We start from the raw sequence: 21,363 nt of genomic DNA on the forward strand, positions 1-21,363 counted from the left end.
GTTTCAAACTATAACAAACAAATCCACGGCAAACGAATAAACCAAATATATTGGACTTTGGATCTGGCACCAGATGGAATAAACTTCGCTACATTGGGCCATTGGTGTTTGCTTCCAGGATCCCTTGTGGATACCAAAAGCCATAGATGCTTAAGTCCCATTAAATCCAGTGGTGCAGTAAAATGATGTCCCTTATATAAAATATTAAAATCAAAGTCTGCTTTTTGGATTTTGTTTTTGAATATTTTCAAGCCATGGATGGTTGAATCCTTGGATAAAGAAACCATAGATGCAGAGGACCGATTGTACTTTGGTCTTCCTTTAGGCAGGCAGGCAGGCAGGTTGGCACATTGAGAAATTTGGCCCAGGAAAGAGATTATATGCGGAGGTTGCAATCTGGTGATTTTGATCCACAAATTTCATTTCTTTCTGATTATATTTACAGTGCCTCCTTGCCTGGGGGTGGGTGGGGAGCGTTTACTTAAGTAACTGAATAAAGGCTAAGGCTCTCCAGCTGGGTTATTCATGGGAGAAAAGAGATTGAAAGAGACAGACATAAGTAGATAAAGGTATCCTGTAGACTTGATGGCTCTTAATGAGTGTGGTTAGCAAAAACAGCCTTTCTCTCTTCGTTCTTACTGGGCAACTGGAGCAGGTATCCCTTGGATTTGGTAGATAGTGTCTGGCAGTTGCATTTTCCAGAGACACTTTCTTTGCCACAGGAGGAATCCTAAATGAACTGGTGAATCACGATGGTGCCATTAAGTGCCCTGCAATTCTCATCCTTGTCTTCTGGGACAGCAGAAGTGGACAAAAGGTAAACATCTGGGCCTCTATGTTGGCTCAACCAATATGACAGCCCTAACAGGATTTGACCCTGCCATTACCACTCCCTTTAGATGTATGCCCTGGATTAAGGGCAACATCCTGAAAATATGTACAAAATCTCATCTAGGTTTTTCCCCCCCTATTTAATAAAATGCCTATAGGTTGCCCTTTTTCCTATTTGTATTCCAGGGTGGTATGCATTAATATGGCTTATCTACACTGCCCTTTACCTTTTTATATCTTGATGGTTTAATAGTCCACTGTGCTCTTGATCACATTCTCCCACGAGGAGAATTGTGTATTTTGAACATTCGTGCTTTTAAAACCACTTACTCTCAATTCCTTCCTGTTATCCTCTATTTTACTTGCCTGGAAGAAGACAAGCCCTCCCTTCAGCCACCATCTTGAAGGGGAGAGAGGTAGGCTAGCTCCACCAGGCCTGCCTGGAAGAAGCAGAGTCCTCCCTCTGGTCCATCTGCCTTGGTCCAGGCCTCAGAGGGAGAGAAGAATGCTGGACCTGATTGCCTCCCCCCCTCACCATTCCCTTCTCCTTTTGTGTCGTGTCTTTTAGATTGTAAGCCTGTGGGCAGGGAATTGTCTGGTTAAAAAATAATAAATGTAAGCTGCCCTGAGAGCCATTAGGGCTGAAGGGCGGGATATAAATACCTAAATAAATAAATAAATAAATAAATAAAAAGGGCCAACTCCTCTCAGCTTCCTTGTTCTGACGGTACTCTCCCTTTCTCTTTTCTCAGCTGGTCAATATGGTAAGTGAAAACTGCAGTTTCAACTATCCTTGCTGTATCATCTTTTCTCCTCCAAATTACCTTTGAAAGAGTATCTTTGGACAAGCAGGCAAAAGGGCTGGCAGCACCTGAGACATTTGCTGGAAGAGTCTACCTTATCTGGAATTCCAAAATCCAAAATCCTTCAAAACCCAAAACTTTTTCCATAGGTGGTTAATGACATCTTCGCTATCTGATGGTTCAGTGTACACAAAATTTCTTTCATGCACAAAATTAATAAAAATATCGTATAAAACTACCTTCAGACTATGTGTATAAAGTGTATATGAAAAATAAATGAATTTTGTGTTTGGAATTGGGTCCCATCTCCAAGGGATCTTATTATATATGCAAATACATCTATTCCAAAATCCCCCAAAATAATAATAATCTAGAATTCAGTACTTCTGGTCCCAAGCATTTTGGAGAAAGAACATTGAACCCTTTCTTGAAGACATTCATAGCATACAAAGCACTCTCATGCACAGGGTGGGCTTCATCATTCCTTACACCTGAGTGAGACGGAGTAGGAGCGATACACACTACTTGTCAAGTGTTATTACCAGGCAGGCCATTTAGGAAAGCCACTGGTACAGTCTTCTCATTGCTTTGTCTTACATCACTTGTAATTATAGCTCAGGAGAGTTGATAAATATTACCACTTCACAGGCTTTTCCCACATGGTACATATTAAGAATTCAGTGCACCGTGGGTATGTGTTCCTTATTATTATTATTATTATTATTATTATTATTATTATTATTATTATTATCATTATTATTTTATTACCTTAATCAATATGCATGCCACTTTATGGATTCCTGCCCCAAATAGATTGAAATCTAAAGTTTTACATAGGGAGAAGTTTACAGAGAAAGGAGAAACCAACAGGGGAACAATACCTGTTCCGTTTAGTTGTACATCCTTAGACTACATCAGCGAAAGAAGATAAAGTGGTGTATCAGTTTGTGTCAAAACATTTGCAAATTTATGTACAGTTGCCCCTCTGTTTTTGCAGGGGATCCGTTTCAGACCCCCGTGTGAAAACGGAAATCTGCCAGTATTCAAGCCCTATTGGCTTGAATGACGGCACACCCCATTTTAAGTACCTCCATTTGCCCCTCGCAAGTAAGCAAGGGATGTGGATTTGAAGTCCACAGAAATGGAGGGACGACTATTTTAAAACAAATCTTATTATAGTCCTTGTGGTTTGGCCTGGAGACTCTGACATACCACCATCAGACCAATTGCCATCAACAGGAAAAGAACTTTCAGTATAAAACAAGTAGTCATTATTTTCATTATACACAATGACATGGGCCTATGTACCAGGAAATGCACCAAAAGGCACAAAAACTTTTGTCCAAAACCTGATGACATTATTATAATTGTCATGAGGAATAAAAATGAGAAAATAGTCACAGCAAATGATCTTAATCTACATTGCTTTTCATGGTTCGAATATCGCTAAAAGTAGACCAACCGAAAGCTTGCTAGTTTTCCCCCAATCTGAAAATGACTCAGTCCTATTTATGCTCACCTAGAAACCTCTCATGTAGAATCCAAGTTATCCTTCACTCATTTGGCATGTAAGCATTTCTACATTCTCCCTCCTTTAGTATAGCCTTTTTCTTACACATAACAGAATTTTCCAAGTGCAGTCTCCCTTATCCAGAATGTCAAAATCCTCCAAAATCTAAAAAAAATTAATAGGTGGCTGAGATTATGACATCTTTGCTTTCTAATGCTTCAGTGTACACAAACTTTTTTCATGCATAAAATTAATACAATTATTGTTTACAAAAATTACCTTCAGGCGATGTGTATAAGGTGTATGTGAAACATAAATGGACTCTCTGTTTAGATTTGAGGCCCATCTCCAAAGTATCTCATTAAGCATATAGAAATATTCCAAAATCTGAAAATAACACTTCTGGTCCCAAGCGTTTTGGATAAGAGAGACTCAGCAGGTATATCTTTTTTAATACAGCTGCATTAAACACAGTCTTCTCCTGAGGTAATGTACAAAATGTGCTGAAAATCCTACACATTTATGTGAGAACAAGCTGCACTGAAAATAGTGAAGTCCAGAGAAACTGCACTTCTTCACTCAATTTTCTGTTTCAAAACAATCTTCCTACTCTTTGCATCATATTAGGAATGCATGTCATCCATGTTCACCAATTCCTTTTTCTTACAGATGAAGCTGGACGGAAAGACTGGCTGATTGAAACAGCCTGAATACTCAAGTCCACATTTAGAAAGGACAAGAACATGGAAAAGACGATGTAGTGTAGAAAACCAGTGTTCTACAATGTGGTAAAACCAGTGATTAAGTAGCAGAAATGCTTCCCAATTAAAAATAAACAATACTGGTCCGCAAACAGGTTTGTAAACAAATATTCAAGACAGCACCAGACATAGTTTCTATGATCTGGAAAATATGGTGGTTTTGTGTGGCGAAGGGGATAAGTTTGCAACAAATGTTTGGACATGGTATGTTATTTGGTGCTAAATAAATAAAAAAGGTCTCTGAACACATACTTTACATTCATAGTGTTTAACACAGATCTAGTAAGATGCCTTCTCAGCAAAGGCTGTGACTCTCTGCCTCAGTAAATAACCACAGGCTTAAGGCTTTAATGCTACCTTGGAAGTTGAAGACCAAGGAAGACGGATCTTTCAGAAAATATGTATAATCTCTTTCAGAGGCAAGCCCAGAAGGCCTCAGTAAGCATCCCAGGAGGGAACAGAAAGGGATATTTTCAAATGGAGGAAAGATAGGATTTGAGGCCATCACCTTCTCACAGGCTTTGATGATACAGAGGCTATTCAGTTATGTTTTCTCTTCCTTAAAGTTAGATGTCCTTTGTGTTCTAGATTTTAATAAATGAGCACTTTCTTTTCAATGTGGGAAACAACACTATGAGCTTTATCACACTAGTGAGATCCCACGGGCAAATGGGAGTTAAATGCAATTTAAATTAAATATGAATTTAAACAAAACTTGCAAATTCGGGGAGGTTTGTTACACCAAATTGCTTCCAAAACAAAATAACGCGAGGTTAAACGCAGATAAAGTGGAGAAAACCAGCAGCTTTTTACTTTCAGGTTGTTCCGAAAGTAAAAAGCTGCCGGTTTTCTCCACTTTAACTGTGGTTTAACTTTGCGTTACTTCACGTTAACTGTGACATCGTGTGATAAACTTTGGGCATTTCCAGGTTTTCTTCATGTTAAATCGTGTTTAACTCTGCCCACAGGATCTTGCTAGTATGATAAACTCCTATGCAAAGGTGTTTCCCATATTCAAATGGAACAAACTGGGATGTGTGTGAAGTCGAAGGCTTTCATGGCCAGCATCTCTAGTTTTTTGTGGGTTTTTCGGGATATGTGGCCATGGTCTAGAACATTGTCACATAGCACAAAAAACTATGGGATGTGTGTGTTTTTTCATTCAGACTTTTTTTTAGTGCAATTATGTGAATCATCTCACTCACACATTCCAGGTTTGTTATTCACACTGTGGAAGCACATTGTACATATTCTGCAAATATGGTTGCTCACACATGCAGTATCTGAATAAAGATGTGGTGACAGTGTGAATGCATTCAGATATGTTCAAGTCATGCAGCATTTTATCACAGTCCTATTCGGGTCTATTTGTATTGGTTATTCACTTCCAACAACGCAGATCTTTTTAAAAAAAAACTTGGGAAAACTTGATATTGACTATCCTGGATTAAGTGGGGTTTTGGCAGCGCCCCCCCCCCCCAATTTAATCGGGTGCATCGGATGCATGTGAACAATGGAGATTTAATTGGATTCATCCTGGATTATTTTCACAGTGTAAATAACCTAGGTTTCATGCTCTCAAAAGGAGACAGGCCCCCATACAGACAGGCCAAAATGAAGCTGCTTCGGGTCACTTGGAGGTATGCTGTTTAAATGATGCATGCATCCTAAGAGTCCAGAAGCCACACCAATGCCACCCTCCAGTCCTATGGACGGAGACAGCTTTGGTGCAGCTTCTGGACTCTTAGGACGCATGCATCTTTAACAGCATACCTCCAAAGTGACCCGAAGCAGCTTCATTTTGGCCTGTCTGTACGGGCCCTTAAATAGGCCTTACTGGAAGGCATGCACACTTTTGTCTGATTAGCCATATCTCTTAATTAGATTTCTTTTTTAACACAAATCCAACCACCTTTGCTTCTCTTCTTGGCATTAATTAGGAATTGGTTTTTGATATAAAGGCTCTTGAAGTGCCATATTGCTTGCCTCAGATAGAGTCTACCCCAGACAGGAAAATGTAAGAGGCTTCTAAAAAAGCATTGTGCCTTCAGAATACAGTTAATGCCAAGTGAAAATAAATAGTCATTGAACTCATTTGGTTTTGTCTACTGAAGTTTTGGCAAAGAATGGGCACATTGATAGTTATCATCTTCACTAACTATACACAAATGACTTTCATACGTGAATGAACCCTGAAAATAACATCCAATTGCTCTTGCCTCTATCCCCCCACCCTTGCTTCTAAACATCTACATGAAAAGTATTAGGGGAGAGCTAGGATGTCTTCAGTATATTGATTATTGCTATTATTTCTGGGAGCAATGCAAGGAGGCCATTTTTACCTTCTATTCAAGATTTCCAAGATGTTTTGGAGGTTTGTTTCTCTCTCTCTTTTCTCTCTCTCTCCTCTGCATGCACACACACACACTAGGGTGTGCAAATACAACTTTTCTGGGGTCCTATCAGATTGTTGTTGTGGTCTTCAAGTCATTTCCAACTTATGGCAACCCTAAAGCAAACCCACCATGGGTTTTCTTGGCAAGTTTCTTCAGAGGGGCTTTGTATTGCCATTCTCTGAAGTTGAGCCAGTATGACTTGCCAAAGGTCACCAGTGGGTTCTTATGCTCAAACAGGGAATCTAATCCTGGTCTCCAAGTCCAAAGTTCAAAACATTACCCGATGTTGGCTTGCATGTGTATAAATGTCCTTCTCCTCTTGACTAACATAGCTTTCCCTCCCCCCAAAATTATTCTTTCCCATATAGTGGTGTGCAAAGCTATAGGAGGAGCCTTGGCCAATTACATTTGTTCATTGGTTGTCTACTACTTTGTCCTGTGATACCTATCTACAAACAATTCTTTTTTTAAAAGATATCCTATCAAAACAGAAAATACATTTAAAATGCTTTTAAAACAATAAACATTAGAAACACCCCAATAATCAATACAAGATATTTGGGGGGGGGGGGTCAATTGAAGTACCACAAGCAGGAATGCTAGACAAATGCTTTGTCAAATATATCTTCAAAAGTCTTTTAAACTAAACACCGTCTTTCCCTTCCTAACATCCCAGGAAAGAGAGTTCCAAGGCTCGATACCACGACTGGGAAGGCCAGCTTTCCTGCTTTTGCCAATGGCATTTTTATTTTATTTTATTTGCCTTGGTAACCAATAACATTTCCACTGAAGATTTCAGTGGTTACTGTACACTCACTCTACTTCCTCTCTGCAGACAAGTGAAGACTTTTCTGTTTAAACAGGCATTTGAGATTCACTATAAAGGCTGCCCATGAAAGTAATTTTGTATCTTGCTAACTGCTGTGCCTGTGCGTAAGTGCGTGTGCTTATGATATTGCTTAAATTTGATTTCATTTTTTGATCATTTAATCACTTTTCTTGTGGATTTTAACAACTTTTTAAAAATTGTGGTAAGCCGCTTTGAGTCCCTAATATAATAATAATAATAATAATAATATAATGGTAAAATTAGCCTTGACAGACATTTCTTTCAGCACAGTTGTTATACGGCATAGCTCGTGTTCCACTGAGTACCCAAGTTGCTACCCAAGTTCTGCATTAACTGTAGCATCTCAACCAGGCACAAAGTAGCCCCACAACTTCAGTTGTCTAATTGTGAGGTTACCAATTGGGCAAGGTTATTCCTATCCGAAAACAGACATAAGCAAAGCATTCCTCAGGTCACCTGGCCATCAGTGACAGAAATGGACCCGATGCATCCTCAAATCTGTTTCTTCCGAGGCAGGCTAACCCTGTGCAGAATAGGGGGAACTGCTCCCTACAAACTTCTCACCATGATGGCTTCAGTGTTTATCCTCCATCTGGTCATACTAATATATATATCCAGCATCATGTCTCCTTTTCAGATATCACAGAGAGCTAGAGCTGGGCTTCATCTGTCCACCTGGCCCCAGATCTCCTACCAACAACTTCACACAATATGAAACAGATCCTATTTACGTTTAGATTCACAACTCAAAAGTGCTCTTGTGTAGCTTCAAGTCATTTCCACTTATGATAACCTAAGATAACTGTGAATTTGACTGTTCTGGCAAATTTGTTCGAGGTGGTTTGCCTTGCCTTCTTCTGAATCTGGAGAGTATAATTTGCCTAAGATTTGCCAGTGGGATGAATGGGGATTCAAAGCCAGGTCTCCAGTTTCCTAGTCCAACACCCAAACCATTGCACCATCCTGGATCTCATATTACAATTTCAATAGTTATATTTGTGGCCACTTTGATCATGACCATGAAATCCTGAAAGAATTCATTAGGACATCCTTCAACCAACATGCCCAGATCAGGCCACGTGTCTAGACTTCTGAAAAATCTTGAAATGAAAGAGGGACGTTTATTTTATTACCTTCATGTATTAAATCCAAACCTGCTTGGTAGCAGAATTACTTCATACAACTGAAATTGAACCTTTAGCAAAAGGGTGGAGAGAAGCAATATGGGTTAGATACCTTGCATTTGAAATTTCCTAACCACAGCTGTGCTTATAGCAAATTAGAATAGCAGATGCTAATAATTTCCAAACAGCTCATATTATTGTAGCCACCCTGGGCCATACCAGATTCACAATTTGGCCATATGTCTTTATGTGGGGAGGGGAAGGGGGCTTCAGATAAAAGAAAAAGAAAGAAATGGGAAGAAAAGGAAATCTAAAAGAGCATACCTTTTCGTAAGCGTGTGATAAGAGAAACAACGCAGAGGATGGGATGAACTGCTTTGTATGTGGCAGATGGGGAGACACTTGCTGATACTGGTCACAGGGAATGGAGGAACAATTTTTGGTTTTCCCCTTATAATAAATCAGATCATTCGTAAGGATTTTGGGTATGCCACACAGACATCTAGGTCACACTGAGTTAGCTGACCAAAAATGGAAATGTCGGGAAAAACAGCCCTCTGATGACAGATGCAGAGAGAGAAATTCCAGTTGTGTTATCATTGTTAATTAGCAATTGTTCAGGCAGCTCCCATAGTGTTCATGGGTCATGAGGAAGGGGGTGGCAACACATCAAACACAAACGAATGATTCCAAGAGATGCAGGAAGCCATTTTTATAGAACAAACACAGTCGCCATAAAAACATGTTGGGACATACTTTTTGCTCCATAAAGCTGTTTCCTTCACCAATGGAACTGTTTGGCTTGCAGGACACATGGACATCTTGTTTTATAATTACAACAATGTTGTGAAACAGATTAAAATGAATGTAATGACTATCTAGCAAGCTTCATGGCCCTCAGCATCTCAAACTATTTTCCTGGACGATGCCCCATATATTGTATTATCCCCCGTCTTCTTTCTTTTGCATAGGAAATATATAATTTCCAGCAATGAGTATTTTCTTTGTGCTAGCATGCATTTTCAAAAATAAGCCAAAACTGGACCCTCACCAGATGGAGAATAAGGCAACTACTACCTCATATGCATTTTCCCAGAAAGAGCTAGATTGACTGTGGCTTGCTTACATACGGAACTGCTGATGTAAAAACAAGAGCGAATAAATACTGACAAAGATCTAGAATGTTTTTGAGAAAGTGTGTGGACACATTTTTTTATCAGCCCAGCCCCATAGCCAATGGTCACAGACTCGGAAGTTATAATCCAGTTTTTAGTTCCTAAAGTGTAGTCCCAACTGGCAGACCCATTACATCAATGGGATTTTCATCAGTCAACACTTATTTGAGTTCCCCAAAACACATGGCTGGAACTAACAGTTGGATTAGGTCCAGATTGCCTATACCTGCCTACAACTATCAAATCAAGATTACAAAATTCAGAAGAACAGCAGGTCATCAGAGCAGAGTTCTTATGTGGGGAGTTACATAGTGTTGAATATCATTACACACAAGTGGAGTGAAGCCACGGGAAATTGTCATGCTTCTGTGTACAGCAAACTGCTGTGCCCAGCTTGGGCTGCTAAAACTTCCTTAAGGCATAAGGGATCTTAGCTGTCAAAATCATTATGACCTACTTTGCCTAGTCATAACAGACATAATTCCACTCTCCATGTGCCATGCGACAGCCATATGGCCATGGGAAGGAAACATCCCTTTCTCTCATAATCATAAATTTCCCCATATAACCATACACACACAATATGATGTACGTTGTTGTGCACGTAACACAAACTATGCTCAAGATTTAATGCCCTCTGTGGTCTCTGCCAAGATAGTCTTCCTCTTCAGTTGTATCTTGATGCTTAGATGGGTGAACACCCAATGCTGAGGGGAGAGAGGACAGGGAGCCACCTCATCTTTCGATATAATTGGTGTAAATCATCCTGACACCCCTTGGAGTCATGTACATTTCAAAGTTTTATCTCATGAAGCTTTCACTCCTTTGAAGCTTTCATGATGTGGTGCTTTCTGATGCCAGTAAATCAGTCCAAAACAATTAATGAATTAAACAACGGTTGAGAAGCTGCTTTCTAGCCCAATGCTGACTGGATGATGGGACGTAAGGTGAACTTTACTGAAGGTAGGTTTTTATACTAAAAGATATCTTTTAATTAAATCATTGCTGAGTAATGCAAATTAAACACGGAGAAAAGATCGACATGAATGATATAAACAGAGCAAATTTATATAATTATCTTACTTTTCACAATTTATTCATGATTTTCTACTACTTTAGATAAACTACTGGAGAAGCAGATAGGAACTGAGATCTTCTCCAAAAAAACACTGGAAATCTTGTTCTGATCACACCTCTGGCTTAAGGGATATCGGCAGCATTTTCGAGCACACTACAGCGGTCATATCACCTGTAAAAGGGCTTTAAAAAAAATCTAAGGCCAAAGTCTAGTGATCATCATCCAGCAGAACCACAGCATGCATATTCCTCTCTGTATATTGCTCCTTTCCTTCGAAAGATACATGAATAAGAACTGAGCATATTCACAGATTGAGTCATGATCTTAAATCCTAAACTCCAATAGGGTTAAGACAAGGTGTTAGGAGCAAACCCATCAATATCAGTTGTCAGTGGCAATCGTGTATGCTTAAATTGCAAAAACCACCATCTGCCACTTTGCAGTTGGAACCACTAGACACAAAGCAAGAAAAGTCAGGGAAAAAACCAAAGTAGATGCCAGATTTGACAAATCAACTGGCTGAGTGTATCCGCTCAGCAGGCACTAAAAAAAACAAAGCGCATTAGTCAAACATGCACACCCAAACCCCAGGCAGCACATATTCTGAGCTGCCCACAAGGGACTCTGAAAGCATTGCAAAGGAAGAGTGTCTTGTTTAAAGCTGTTGGAAACGTCCATTTTCACGCACCGAGACACCAAGATTGGCAAATTTCAACAAGAGAAGAGGGGAGGAAGTGGGAATTATATTGATATTCTTATATTTTATTCTATCCCTCCTTTTTCCTAGACTGGGACTCAAAGCAATTTGTAACAATTAAAAAAAGATGACATAAAATCCACATGAAACAAAAGTGAAGACGCTATTAAACAATCAGAAAAAAATTAAAACCAGTTAAAACATATCATTAAAACGCACACATACACATCAGCATAAGTTAGCAATACCAGTTAGCAGTGTATAAATAGCCCTCATATAATCACTCATCAAATGCCTTCAAAATAGAAAATCTTGCTGTCTATGAAAAGAGAGTAGGGAGGATACCAGTCTAATTCTCTCGGAAGGGAGTTCCAGAGTCTGGGAGCAATCACTGAGAAAGCCCTCGCCCATGTTCCCACCAGATGTACCTGTAAGGGAGGTGGGACAGAGAGAAGGTCCTCTCCAGCAGATGTTAGAGATAATAATATATTTATTATACCCCGCTCTTCAGCCAAGGCTATCAGAGCGGCTTACAATTTGTTAATTAGACTTAATGGTGGGCTGGTGTAATGAAGAATTGTTGGGTGTGTGTGTGCTTTCATGTTGCTTCCAACTTACAGCGACCCTAAGGCGAACCTATAATGGGGTTTTCTCAGTAGCTGAAGCTAAAGAGAGTGAGTTGCCCTTCCCCGGAATCAAATCCTTGTCTCCAGAGTCATAGTCCAATGCTCAAACCACAACACCGTTCAAATAACCTGGACCTGGATCGTGACATGAACAAGGATCATGGCTTCACCTTACTCAAGCCACCTCAAACAAAAACTTGTTTGGATTGTTTGAATACAAAGCCTAGGTCCTACCTGTTTTTACTTCCAAGTTACACTAACAAGTGGAGCTGTAATACCGTACCTCTCACTTTGAGCAATCCCCATACAGTTCAATGGAGTTTACACAGGAGAACTCCTGGAAGACCGTGTCCATAGCAAGAACACTGAACAGAAAATGTCTTGAAGAGTGGTGACCTTGGTGAATAAGGCTTTAATCAACTTAGCCTGTTGACTAGTCTCTTCTGCTGACCTACCATCCAACATAAACCAACACTCTATGAAGTGGAAAAACACCACACACCTTGTTAATTCCTCCTCTCTCTGTTTTTAAACAGAATTGGTAAGAGCTGTGCAATGTTCACCATGGCAGGTTATGACTGAATTGACCATACAGGAAAAACTCTCACCTCAAGAGGCAAACAGTGAGGTATACCGTAATGCACATGCAGTACTGCATTATGGATGGATCCTCTTAGGATTATTTCAAGTCAGGCTTACGTTACAGCAAATCAAACTGCACGCGGATCCAGGAAAAAGAACCCGAGGAATAAAAATGGCCTATCTAGCACAGGTCAAATTACTCAGACAGAAAGTATGCCCAGCTTCGCCAAGGCAATAAGAACCAGGTTTTAGTCACATGGTTGCAAGGAGCAAGGGGAGGAAAGAGGAATGGGTGAGCCTGTAAATGGAGTTACAATAAAGCTCGTGTGTTTATTATCAAGGGCATCTCTTCCAAATCCGTTCTTAACTGATCTTACTGCCAGTCAGACGAGAACTATTTTCTTTCAAGGAACACTGTGGATAGTCTCTTATTGCAGAGCCTAGTCTGCAAAACACTTGGGACACTCAGGTTAGCTATCCTAGGCCTGCATGGGACATGAGCTTTTTTGTACCTTGTGAATCATTCTTGATTTAATAGACATATTTAGTATACCCTTCCAGTGGAACATGTACTGTTGCATCTAGTTAAAAGAAAAGCAACAATGAAGTTGGGCTTAGTTTTAATACACTAACCTTATTCATAAAATAGTTTTCTCAAATTTTTATATTTCATTTTGCTTGCACGTGTACATGTTACAAGTAGAATTGCACATCAGAACACTGGAGACTCCCAAAGTACTCGCAGAAACACAGTCTTAAGAAATCCACTGAGTTCAAGGGGTTGCTTAAACGTACCTAAGAGCATACATATCCAGGAAGATATATCAGTCCCACTGAGTGCAATCGGCCTTCAATATCCAGAGGGATCTGTTCCAGACTGCCCCACCCTCCACAGATACAAAAAAAAACCCCACGATCTCAAGTCCATTTTCCCTAACTGTGGTGCAATATGTGCATGGCGCATGCACATGTCACCATTTGGGTTGTCAGGGCTTGCCTCCACGGCATGCTCAAATCGTATCTAGGTGACAAGCCTGAGGATGGTGAGGTCCCATTGTAGAATGGACCTACCCCCAAGTAACCACCCTTAAGAATGAGGTCTTATCAACATATGAGATTTTCCCACACTTCCAATTTCGTCAGCAGAATTGTCACAGTGTTATTCACCCAAGATGGTACATTATGAAATTAGAATGAAACTTCTTCCTTCCCAGATCCGTTTTGCCAAATCCATACAATAGACCTGACCAACACAAAAACTTCTGGACTGACTCATCAGGTTTCTCCTGTTTCACTGTCAGCTTCCACCCATCTGGAAAAAAGAATTTCAAATTTCAGTATATTACACAGCATCTATCCTGCCCTATATGGAACATCCAGGGCAGAGACAAAGCGTATGGGGGTCCCCCACCCTTGTTCTTTTGGTCCTCCAAGGGCACCATACACCCAAGTGTAAAAATTTGGAGTCACAAATGCCCTCATGTTATTCCTGGAGACAACATTTATTCTTTGCCCTATCAAAACCTCAGCCTCCTCAAACAAGATGAAATTGTTTTAAAAACTCTTGTATTACGGAAGTACACATCTTGGTCATATTATTTTGACCAATTTTTTCAGCTCAACATCATTGATATGGCAAGTCAGCCACAACTGCCCATCCCTGATTTAGGGACTGCCAAGTTGCTCAAACATGGAGGCTGCAATGAGTTAATGCTACCTTACTCCTCCACCTCCTCCTGGATTCATGTGTTAGAACTCAGTTTCCCATTTCTCTAACGTGTTGCAACCATCTTACAATGTCCCTTTACAGTGTTCTACAAATAAATTAATGGGTAAGCAACTGAATGGCCCAGGGATGGGTGTGCCCCATAGACTGTTGTTGCTACCAAAATCAGGCCTTCTGTATCCATGGATCTCTCCCATGGTCAACCATTCGTGCTTGAAAATATTCATAATAAATAATCATTCCAAAAAGCACAACTTGATTTTACATTTTATAAAGGATACAATTTTACTCCACACATTGTATACAATGGAACTTGAGCCTCTACTGAATTTTGTATCCACAGGTGGTCCTGGAATCACATCTGAGTGGACATCAAAGGTTCACTGGTAAAATAGAAAAGATCAGGGCTTGGAAAAGTTACTTCTTCATACTATCACTCCCAGCATGGCTGAAGGGGGCTGTATTCAAAATATTTGTTTTAAGCATGGGGGCCTTTCATACTTAACAATACAGCACAATTTCCACTTACAACCATGGGATCCCAAAAATACAGTTTAGGGTGGTACTAGAATCTCAGCCAGAGAGCTCTGCTGCCTCACCAACTACCAACCATGGATTCCACAGAATTAATAATGCCAATTAAAAGGGGACATAGCACGCAATTGTGCAGTGCGAAGGGCCCTGGTACAGTAAGCGTTGGGGCTTGGGCACAGGGCAACAAAAGATAAGAGAAAGAAATGGAAGAAGCAAGTAACACCTGGCTGAAGAAAACGAAAACAGAATAGTAGTGTAAGAGTGAGGAAGAAAGTTTATTATTACTGATATTTAATGTTTATTTCTTATTGTGGGCAACCCTGACTACTTTGCTGCCTTTACAGTGACCTTTAAAACACTGTAAATATATGAATTAATTACCGGGATAAAAATGTGTGAAACCAGGCACAGGCTTTATATCCAGGAATTGCTTTGCTTAACCCACCACCTCGCTCCTTGAATCTTACAGTAACTTTTTAATTTCCCCCTTACCAATGTAAAAAAATCTATGATATAGGCATGAAAACCAGGAGACATGACTATCAGTGTGTTAGGCATGTCTGCAAGTCTTCGTGATGTGCAGCATTAGTAAGCAAGTGTCTAGAAAAATAACTGTAATTGGCTCATATCCACCATTCAGTCACATCCAATTTCCAACCAGGATCCAATTTTGGGGAAGGTGGGATTGGGGAGAGAGAAAAGCCTTGTTTCTTGCAAGCTGTCCCACAAACTTCACTCTAACAGTAAATAAGAATTCCCAACATTTTCAGGGTGGCAACGGAAATTTCCACCTACGCACCACCAGATCTGGAAGCTCTCCAAGATTTTGATACTAGAACAGAGAAAAGGACTCATATGCTGAAGCGACCCGCAAATCTAAGACTATAAAAGCATGGGGGCCAGAGCAAAGGTATTCACTGTCTGTGGTGGGATGAGGGTATTAACTGAGCAAGTCGGACAAGGATTGAACAATAAACCAAGTGATTTATATCGAGGCATCTCCAGAAAAATTTTTGTGGGAATTTCTTTTGAACATGGAACAATATGCTTTCACCTTAACTTGGCTGTACAGACTTGCCACAATAAACTGCTTTGTGTTCTCTTTGGAGGATGCGTTTAAATGATGCATGCATCCTAAGATCGGACGCTGCACCAAAAGATGCACTCTGGTGCTTCAGGAAAGGGAGTGTGGGCTTTGGCGCGGCACCTCCGGCCACTCTTACATGCATCATTGAAACACCATACCTCCACTGTGACTCGAAGCAGCTTTATTTTGGCTGTCTGTAACAGGCCATAGTATATGTCAGGACAAGGAAGTAACTAGTTACAAATGACTAGTTATTTGCAGTTAGTTCTTTTTCTCAGTAGCAAAGGTAAAACTACATTACATGACAGTATTATTTCAGCTTATCACATGGTTAAGGAGTAGCATTTCATTGGGTGCTGCATCATATGCCTCTGTCTTGTTTTCTGTTGTGATACTGAGGTGATGACCTCTACATCTTTCATGCTACAATTATAACACTTTGCCCTCACAGGAAAGTAATGACAATCCTCTTCTGAATGAGTCTGGCCAAGGAAACCTATGATAAGGCTGCCATAAATCAGAGGTGATGAAGGTACATAACAACGAATATGCTCTGTTGAAACGGGGACAGAATGCATGACGTCTTCTTCTCTTTAGGAAAAGCCAGAAAAGAGTAGGTTGGAACTAGCCCTGACTATGTTTGTCCTGAACTGGATTCTTTTTCCAGAACTTAAACTACGACTGTTTTCAATTTCATTATCAGTTTTACAAAATTTATCATTAAATTTAAATTCCAACATGGGAATGGGAAAGCATGCAAATTCTTTTGCTTGGGGGCAAAACTAGGTTAGTGGATAGAATGTTTCAAAGACAGAGAAGGATTCCCCCGAAAATTAAATTTAAAAAAATCTATATATTTATTTTAAGGATTGTTATGAAGTAGGTTATTTGAATGAGACAGTAGTTATGCACAATATTATTAATGTAAAGTGTATGTGTGGAAAAAAAGAGTAGATCCCCCCTTAAGAAAAACCCAAGTGATCACTTCTTGGTGATCAAAAGATTACACTTCCACCACTGTTCATTTTCTCCTAGTTGTCAGCTTGTTCTGATTAATGCTGGAGCTTGTTAGTAAGAATAATCAGTCATAATCAAAGTAGTCCCCTCCCCCCCATTTTTTTTTGCATGTTTATAAATTCCATTATAATATCTTTCTGTTCCTTCCCTGTTTGAATGATAATTATAATGAACATTTTTGACACCCACCCCCAAGTTGGAAATGCCAGAGATGTAAACATGATGCAAGACAGTAGCATTAAGGAAGCTACAGAGGGAGAAGAAATCCACCATGCTTAGCTGTTGATGCATAACTTCTGTTCTTCTTTATAAGCATTTGGTGGGTCCCATTCAATTGTTGTGCATGAAGGGAATGTCTGCCCAAATGGAGCAAACCATGTACATATAGAGTGGAACTTTATTTATTTGTTTGTTTTTGCTTTCTTCTAGAAATTTCAGAGTGGTGTACATTGATCCGAACAAGCAAAAAAAAGTCAATAAACACTCATATCAAGCAGAGGCTGTCATTCATTAGACATGAAATGCTTATTTGAAACAAAAGTCCTGCAGTAGAGTTCAAAGCAGAGAAGTTTAGCTGCTTGCCTAGTCCCTCTGTCAGAAGAACACTGTGCATAGGGTTGCCATAATTGTCCACTAAAACCCGGGACAAAATGTAGGACAAAATCTAGACCAAATTGTAGGACAACTGGAGGACAAAACTCAGCCCAAAATATAGGACATTTAAGAAAAATGGAGGACCTTTGGGCTGAATTTTGTCCTGCAGTTGTCCTACAGTTTGGTCTAGATTTTGTCCTACATTTTGTCCCGGGTTTTAGTGGACAATTATGGCAACCCTAACTGTGCACAAAGTGAGCCACTTCACTAAAAGGACTTTGTTTGGACTCCAAACAGATTTCAGATCCATCTAAACGATTAAAAGAGTGCCTAGTTGTCAGGCAGGATAGCAGGGAAGAAAAGGTGTCGTCAGTCATCCTGGTCCTTAGTTGATTTGCGCTTGGGCTTGGTATGTTGTTCTTATGTTCCTTCAAGTCGTTTCTGACTTCTGTTGCGCCTAAGGTGGGGTTTTCTTGGCAGGATTTGTTTAGAAGAGGTTTGCCATTGCCTGAGGCTGAGAGTGTGACTTGCTAAAGGTCACCCAGTGGGTTTCATGGCCCAGCTAGAATTCAAACCCTGGTCTCCAGAGTTGTAGTCCACTATGTCATGTTGGCTAACTTGGGGCTTGGTATACCAGCTTTGAAATCATTAATCTCATCAGTGAGTCCAGAGAGCCTTCAACAAAGATGCTCATATGGAGTAACATCTTAGAGCAGCCAGGCACTCACGTTCTGTGCTACAGTTTCTGAGTCAACTTCAAGGGAAGCCCCACACAGCATGCATTGCAATCATCTGGTTTGGGGAGTACAGAAGCACCTGTCCCATTGAAGCAGACTACTTCTGTCCAGGAGCAGCCTTCACTGGGATGCCAAATGAAGCTGTGAAAAAGTACTCTGGGGTGTGAAACCACTTGGGTCTCTCAGACCAAAGATTAATCTAGGAATATTCCTAACCTATGCATCTACTTGTTCAGGGGGAGTGCCACTCTCTCTAGAGCAAGGTGCCTAGAGGCCTCACACCTTGGTTTAAAGAGAAATCATCCTTTCTGGTGCATGAGTCTCAATAGTTTAATTTTCTTGTCCATATTTGAGGGGTGTCAAGGGGCTGTGAGGCATATAAAAATGGGTGGGAAGCTACAGATTTCCTACCGCTACCTCAAACCATGCACAATGTTTACACTTTATTTAGCAGCCAGCACCATGTGCTAAACTCAAGAAACGGGAAGAAGAGACAAGGTGGATGGCTCCAGTGTCAGTGGAGCAGTGACTCCATTCTTTGCTTAAAGAGATTACTACACATGGCTTTTAAACAGCAATTGCAGCTGGGGAAAAGCACCTTTGACCAGGGACGTAGCCAAAGGGGGGGGGGGAAATCTTGGGGTACGGACCCCCCCCTTCCATTAGAAAAATGAATGGTGTGTGCTGCTGCACCGCCACACTCAAGCCCCATTATAAATGGTGGCACTTAGTCTGGACCCCCCCCCTTCCTAAAATCCTAGCTACGTCCTTGCTTTGACAATACTTCCGACAGACCTTTCCTGAATAACCCACCTGGTCTCCCAGGGATATGATTATACAGAACACCCCAAATTTTCCATCTCCTTACTGCACACTGTTGTGATTGATTAATGGTATTTTATTATGGTATTGTTTTGAGAGGGAAGGAACAATGGGTATTTTATGATATATTTTATATTGTATTTTATCGCTATTGTAAGCCGCCTCAATCCTGAGGGAGAGGCGGGATAATAATAATAATAATTGTTATTATTAATATTTATTGCACGATGACACCTCCAACCCATAACTGCTGTGTCTCCAAAGCATGGTTAGGGCATCCCCTTTCATTGATGAGGAAAGCCTGTCAATGAGCTCCTAATTGTGAAAGTCCTCAGGTGATATTTATGTATTTATTTATGGGATTTATAGCCCACGTTTCTCTCAAAATGGGATTTAAGGCCATCATTGCCAGGGCAGTTGTGATATTGGCAGTCACAGCATGTCAGTGTCTCCCCGTCATCTTCCCCTTTGCAATCCCAAGCAGGCTGATTTCCTTTATTATTATTTTTCCTCTATTTTCTTCTCTTTTTTTCCCCAAACTTAAATCGCACGAGGAGAAATTCTGGATTTGTGTGAAAAAGTGAAAATAAAAATTAAAAAAAAAATAAAATCCAAAAGTTATGCTGGGTAGGGCATAGGGCAGGGAAGTAGGGTTAAAGGGAAGTGTGGAAAAGAACATGATGGTGAAAGCAGCCCCAGTTGTGCAATTGACAAGATGTGCTGTGCAACTGGTACATTTGCTGCAAGAGCGGGGCTTGTGTGGTAATGCCCTTAGTATGGATTTTAAAGAGCCATCCAAGGTCCATGCTAGCTTCCAGATTTAGATAGCTCCTTTACAGTACAACTTAAAACGCACAATAGATTGACTGACCCAGTGACACCATGCCCTGCTCCCCATTTAGCAACCACCATCTGGAGGGACTCTGGGGAGTTATTGTTCAGTGTGTGCTGCAAACCCTGTGCCACCCAGCCGCCCGATAAGAGTGCCCTACTCTTTCAGTGCATTGCTAGGAGCCAAAGGGGGATTCCAGTTCATGTTAATGATGCATCCAGGGTGGCAATTGTTCTGTATTAATTAACGTTGCAGTGAACAAGTGTAATTTTCTGTAGATGCCAAAAGTACAATAAGGGGCTTGTTATCCAGATTTGTTAATGCGATTGAACAGTGTGGGATGAGATGGGGGAAAGAGAGCCATCCAACATGCCAGCCTCTACTAAGGGATTCATTTGCTCTCTTGTATCACTTCACTGAAGCCAGTGGTATTACCCCATGAAAAATGGGTCAGTGGAACACAGATGAATATTCATATTGCAGGGTGCCTTTTCCAGGTCTTGATGCTTGCTGGTGTTGGCCAGTTCAGTCTCAGTTTATACCATGTTGCTGATTCGTGGCCAAACAATCATGTTTCAACAGCACCAGGCTCTGCCTGCCAGCAAAGCTACTTAGGAAAGCTGCAGCCACTATAATCAGATGCATATGCTTCAGGCTCACAGCAAAATAGGGGCATTTTGGTGAGGGTTAAGTGTAGGGTTGTCTAAATACTCTAAAGGCACTAAATCCTGTCTGATGTTGGAAGCTAAGCAGGGCCAGCCCTGGTTAGTACTTGGACAGGAAATCGCCAACAAATGCCAGGTGCTGTAGACTATATTTCAGAGGAAGGAAATGGCAAAACTACCTCTGAGTACTCCTTGCCTGAAAAAGCCCTATGCAAGAAATGGGGTCAGCATAAGTTGTCAGACATCTTGAAGGCAGATACACACAAGTATAAGCCTTTCAGGAGGGCCCCATTCAAATGAGAAAATGCTTCTTTTTTCTGCTGATGACGTTCAAGTGTTCTCTTGAAGACACAAATACAGAGAAGACTGGATCCTCTTGAAATTGGAAGAAACATTCCAGTCGTATAGCAGGTGTTACTCACCAGAGAGCCAGTGTGGCATAATGGTTTGAGTGTTGGACTAGGACTCTGGAGACTAGGGTTCAAATCTCATATCAGCCATGTAAAAACCCACTGAGTGACCTTGGGCAAGTCACACTCTCTCAGCCTCAGAGGATGGCCGTGGCAAACCCCTTCTGAAGAAACTTGCCAAGAAAAAAACATGATAAGTTCAACTTAGGGTCGCCATAAGTCAGAAACGACTTGAAGGCACACAACAACAACCACAATAACCTTACCATTAAGAGTCATGTTCTTATTTGAATGCATAGCCATCAGTCTTCTTTTTAGCTTCAGTCCTTTGCGAGTGCCTTAGCTTTTAAAACAGGGTGGGAATCATGCAACCCTCCAGATGGTGTTGAACCACATGTCTTGGCAGCTCTAGCCAGCATAACCTGTAGTGCAGGAGTCGGCAACCCCCGGCCCGCGGGCCGGATGCGGCCCGCAGAGGCGGCAGGACCGGCCCCAGCCCGGTCCTG

The sequence above is a fragment of the Sceloporus undulatus genome, chromosome 2 (assembly GCF_019175285.1).
Source record: "Sceloporus undulatus isolate JIND9_A2432 ecotype Alabama chromosome 2, SceUnd_v1.1, whole genome shotgun sequence".
NCBI lineage: Eukaryota > Metazoa > Chordata > Lepidosauria > Squamata > Phrynosomatidae > Sceloporus > Sceloporus undulatus.